The sequence below is a fragment of the Macaca mulatta genome, chromosome 1 (assembly GCF_049350105.2).
Source record: "Macaca mulatta isolate MMU2019108-1 chromosome 1, T2T-MMU8v2.0, whole genome shotgun sequence".
NCBI classification, from domain to species: domain Eukaryota; kingdom Metazoa; phylum Chordata; class Mammalia; order Primates; family Cercopithecidae; genus Macaca; species Macaca mulatta.
This window is the reverse complement of record NC_133406.1, coordinates 215,002,122-215,007,729: the sequence shown is the minus strand read 5'-3', so window position 1 is coordinate 215,007,729 and position 5,608 is coordinate 215,002,122. Positions and strand designations below refer to the sequence as shown.

The 5,608-nt window shown below is 48.4% G+C and overlaps 1 long non-coding RNA gene across 1 annotated transcript; it reads left to right on the top strand.

Annotated features, from left to right (window-relative positions):
- Window positions 1-460: 460 nt before the first annotated feature.
- On the top strand, window positions 461-2,478 carry LOC144335176 (uncharacterized). The gene is made up of 3 exons (XR_013405701.1): window positions 461-685; window positions 908-1,018; window positions 2,377-2,478. It is a non-coding gene; the product is annotated as an uncharacterized LOC144335176 (long non-coding RNA).
- Window positions 2,479-5,608: the final 3,130 nt, after the last annotated feature.

Below are 5,608 nucleotides of genomic sequence, written 5' to 3'. Positions count from 1 at the left end.
CAGTTCCTGGATTTCTTTAAGTAAAAGGCATGGTTACACATTATGAGTGCACAGAACAATATAGAATGGTGATTTTCTTTGTTTGGCCAAACAAAGCCTCAGGGTTAGTGGGTATGGTGTCAGCGAGGTAACGGTGTAGGTTTTATGATCAGCAAATGTATGAAAGAATGCTTTAGTGGGGGTGAGCTGAAGCCAAACCCCTTCCCCACTCTGTCTAGGTTCCTTGGAAAGGAACGGGCAAGGCAGGGTAAGCAGGCTTAGCATTTTCTAGTTTGAATACTGTCAGCTCAGGGGATAGGGGATACCCCTAGTAGTCTGGTACCTGGCTCTGGGGTGATGAGGGCAGGAGAATCGTTGCCCTGAGTGTGAGAGCCCAATAGAGGAGGTGGCATGGGGTGTGGGCTCTTGACTGGTTGGTTTGCACTTGAAAGGCATACTCCAGGGCCCTTTGCTTGCTGTCGCTAGGAACTGGCTAGCTCTGGGAGGGGCGGTCTTTCCAGGGTCAGCAAGGTCCCAGTGACAAAGCATTAAAATACAGGCAATAAAAAGACATGGTTAATACAGGGTCAAAGCCAAGGAGGGAGTGGGCTTATATTTTACCAAGATCCTCTGGCTGCTGGAAGGAGAAAGTACTTTAGTAAGAAGAGAGGAAAGCAGGGACCAGAGACCAATGCAATGATCCCCGGTGAGTAAGGGTGGCTTAGCTTAGGGTGAGGGCAGGGGAGGTGGGAGCGAGGCTGGTTTCAAGGTTTGTTTGGAGATGAGGCTGATGACCATCCAACAAGGAGCCTTTCAGATTACAAGAAGCAACTTGAGGCTCATTCTATTCTTATTTCTGAGATTCACATTTATGCCTCCTCCCCTAGTTAGGAACTGCACTATCTCACTCTTCTTTTTTTTTGTTTAGCTCTGTCACCCATGCTGGGGTGCAAGGGTACAATCACAGCTCGCTGCAGCCTCAACTTCCCGGGCTCAAGTGATTCTGCCACCTCAGCCTTCCAAGTAGCTGAGACCACAGGTACGTGCCACCATGCCAGGCCAGTTTTTCTTTTTGGTTCTTTTTTTTTTTTTTTTTTTTTTTTTTTAGAAATAGGGGGTCTCACTATGTTGCCCAGGTTGGTCTTAAACTCCTGGGCTCAAGTGACTATCTCACTCTTCTGATGCTAATAGCTTATTAAAGCAATTTAAGGAAATGACACCTCCAGGATTAGAGGTAAACATAAAGTGTCCAACATAGTGTCCAGTACATAGTAGGTACTGAACAAATCCACTGCTTTTTCTTCCATAAGGGAAAGTTAAAAAATCCAGCAGATCTCATGCCAGAAAGACTGTGGTTCAAGTATGGGCTTTACCCCACACTGGTTGGGTGACCCTAGACAAGTGATTTCTTTTTTTTTTTTTTTTTTTTGAGATGGAGTCTCACTCTTGTTGCCCAGACTGGAATGCAATGGCGTGATCTTTGCTCACTGCAACCTCCGCCTCCTGAGTTCAAGCGATTCCTGCCTCAGCTTCTCGAGTAGCTGGGATTACAGGCGCCCGCCATCAGGCCTGGTTAATTTTTTTTTTTTTTAGTAGAGACGGGGTTTCACCACGTTGGCCAGGCTGGTCTCGAACTCCTGACCTCATGATCTGCCTGTCTTGGCCTCTGAAAGTGCTGGGATTACAGGCATGAGCCACTGAGCCCAGCCTAGACAAGTGATTTAATCGTCCTGTATCTCCCTTCCTTAATCTGAAAGCAGAGATAAGAGGGCCTTGCTCTTCTAGTAGTTGTGAAAGTTAAGTGAGGCAAAGTATGTAAGGGTCCCAGCCTTTGCAGGGGCTCCATCAATTATAGCAGCAATTATCATATACTCAAGAATGGCAGTCTGGGGCCAGGTTCCCAAGATGGGGCCAAGACTCAGAGAGAAATGGGACAAAGGCCCCTTCATCTCCTCCTTGGTGCCCAGCTCTGGGCCTGCTTCCCTCCAGGCCTGATCCCTGCCCTCAGCTCCCACCTCTGCTGGGCGTCTTCTCAAAGAGCCAACAGAAAGCTGCGTTCACTCTGCCAAGAGGCATCCCCGGAAAAGGAGGAGAGGAGAAAGAAACCTTCCTGTCTGAGCTTTGGAAAGCAGGCTGTTAATTACCTGGGGTTGGCAGCAGCCTGCCTGTTAGGTAAACATTTGCCAAGCTGGCTCCTTGCATTAACCCCTTGTTACCCAGAGCTGAAGTGTTCGGAGGTGGGCTGCTCTAGAAGGGTCCAGAAACTAACTTGAGGGAGGCTGAGCACGGCTTCTGTAGCCTTCAAATGGGTCCAATTCAGGTGAGACATTCAGGAGGATGGCATAGAATGACTTCAGGATCAGGGTTTGAAATTTACTTCACTTGACTTGTCCCCAGACCCCTGTCCCGGCAATATGGGATGTTCCCCAGACCGCTGTCCCAGGAATACAACCCCCGAAGGAGTGGCCAGGACTAAAATCTCAACCTGCAGTTTGAGGTATGAACAAGGTCCTGTGTGTGAGGGGATGGACCAGGGATACCTGGTCACCTTAATCCCCCTTGGCTTTCTCTGGATAACAGAAACTCACTCTAGAGGAAGCAGAGACCCACCTCCCAGAGGGAGAGACCCTGGGTGGTGTTTAGGGGTGGCCGGTGTATGGTTGATGCACCTGACAGCAATAACTGAAGAAACGAGAGCTGCCACGTGAAGAATGCTGAGGGAGGGTGCTATGTGAGGATACCATATATATGTGTGTGTGTGTGTGTTTGTTTGTGTGTGTGTGTGTGTTTGTTTTGAGACAGAGTCTTGCCCTGCCACCCAGGCTGGAGTACAATGGCGCAATCTTGGCTCACTGCAACCTCTGCCTCCCAGGTTCAAACAATTCTCCTGCCTCAGCTTCCAAAGTAGCTGGGATTACAGGCACCTGCCACCACGCCCAGCAAATTTTTGTGTTTTTAGTAGAGATGGGGTTTCACCATATTGGCCAGGCTGGTCTCGAACTCCTGACCTCGTGATCCACCCACCTTAGCCTCCCAAAATGCTGGGATTACAGGCATGAGCCACCATGCCTGGCCGAGGATGCTATATAAACTGCATTTATTTTTGCAAGCAGTTGTGGTTCTCCCGTCCAGCTTGCCACCATGGGACCACCCTGTATGTAAGTCTCCTCAAATAAATCCTATGTCTCATTTTCTGGCTTCAGTTCTCTTCTGTAGCCTCTTGAAGCTGGTGTTATCCCAGTGGAGGTCCATTTGGGTCTGGGACAACATTAATTAGAGTTAGACTTGGTCTTAGGCAAGGTGGCATGAGGGGAAAGGTAAGGCAAGGTAGGCTCGGGTTGACTACAATGATCACTTGTGTATCTACCTGTACAGTTTGCCAAGCACTTTTCCACCTTTATCTCATCCAGCGAGTCCCACGGTAAGCCTGTGAGGAGGGAATCAGCCCCCTGTGATGCAGTAGCTCAGATCCAGGCTGTTACTCACTGGCTGTGTGGCCTTGGGGCAATCACTTCACCTCTCTGAACCTCATCTGTAAAATCGGGGGAATAGCCATCTGCCCTGGCAGTGTTGTTGTGAGGCTTAAATGAAATTCTGGATCTAAAGAGCTCAGTAGTGCCTGGCACATATTCAACCTCTCCCTTGAATTCCCTATTTTACAAAAGAGGAAAATGAGGCTCGGTGAGCTCCCAAATTATAATCCTCTAAATGTAAAAAAAAAAAAAAAAAAAAATCATACAAATACACAGTAAGCACAAGTCTCTGTTGTTAATTTCACTAATTCATGAGCCAGATCTCAGAATGACAGAGCTGGTTCAGAGAACCCAGTGATAGGAGTCGAGGAGGCACAGGGAATGCCAGAACAAGATTGCTAGATTCCAAATTGGGAAATGCTCTATAGTGCTTGAACTAGAACCTTTAGGGGTGATCTCTATTGGTCAGAAGTCATTTGTATCACTGTTGGACAAAAATCATTTATAACTTATCTGTTTTCTATACATTAGCACCATAGTTCTCAGACTTATTAAATGTTTGGGCCAGGCTGGGCACGGTGGCTCATGCCTGAAATCCCAGCACTTTGGGAGGCCGAGGTGGGTGGATCACTTGAGGTCAGGAGTTCGAGACCAGCCTGGCCAATGTGGTGAAACCCCACCTCTACTAAAAATACAAAAATTAGCCAGGCATAATGGCGGGCGCCTGTAATCTCAGCTACTTGGGAGGCTGAGGCAGGAGAATTGCTTGAATCTGGGAGGCAGAAGTTGCAGTGAGCTGAGATCACGCCATTGCACTCCAGCCTGGGCGACAAGAGCAAAACTCCGTCTAAAACAAAAACAAAACAAAACAAAAAAAGTTTGGACCCCAATACATAGGGAGTAAAAACTCAAACAAGGCCAGGCACAGTGGCTCATGCCTATAATCTCAACACTTTGGGAGGATGAGGCTTTGGCCTAGGAGTTGGAGACCAGCCTGGGCAATAGAGAAAGACCTCGTCACTACAAAAGTAAAATAAAATAAAATAAAATTAGCCAGGTGTGGTGGTGTGGGCTTGTAGTCCTGTCTACTCAGGAGATTGAGGTGGGAGGATCACTTGAGCCTGGGAGGTCAAGGCTGCAGTGAGCCATGATCGCACAACTGCACACTCCAGCCTGGGCAACAGAACGAGACCCTGTCTCCAAAAAAAAAAAAAAAGTCAAAGTTACTCCCCTTTAGGGAGTCCTACGACACTTGAGGGCTTGTTATGCAATGCCCCAGTGGGAGGATTAAGGCTACACAGGCTCCTCATTGCTTCACTTCTAAGCTTTACAAAATTTTCCTTAACAAAGTCATGTTGACAGGATGGGAAATGGAAGGATTGACCTACCAAGCTGTGTCAGGATTACTTCTGAGTAAGAATTTCAGATCTTTTTGCTCTGAAAAGCCTAGTTCTGCTACCACTTTAGGTTGATGATAAGAAAACGAAAGCCCGAGGCTGCGCGCAGTGGCTCACGCCTCTAATCCCAGCACTTTGGGAGGCTGAGGCGGGCAGATCACCTGAGGTCAGGTGTTCAAGACCAGCCTGGCCAACATGGCAAAACCCCGTCTCTTCCAAAAATACAAAAATTAGCCGGGCCTGGTGGTGGGTGCCTGTAATCCCAGCTACTCGGGAGGCTGAGGTGGGAGAATCGTTGGAATCTGGGAGGCGGAGGTTTGCAGTGACTGGAGATCGTGCCACTGCGCCCCAGCCTGGGCGACACAGAGAGACTTTGTCTTAAAAAAGAAAAGAAAAACCCGGGACCAGTTCTGGTGGCTCACATCGTAGTCCCGGTGTGTTAAGAGGCCGAGGTGAGAGAATCACTTGAGCCCAGGAGTTTGAGGCTGCCGTGAGCTGTGATTGCACCTGTACGCTCCAGCCTGGGTGACAGAGTAAGACCCTGTTTCGAAAACAAATTTTAAAATAAAAAATAAATTTTTAAAAAATGAAAAAGAAAATGAAGGCCCAGGAAAAGGGTGTGACTTGTCCAAAGTCACACAGCCATGCCTAAAAGAGGAGCAGAGGCTAGAACCTGCTTTCCCCAACCCCCATCCCCAGGTCCCCCAGATGGCTTCCCTGGCCCTGCACCCTGTGGGGTCCAGGAACTGCTCTGCATCC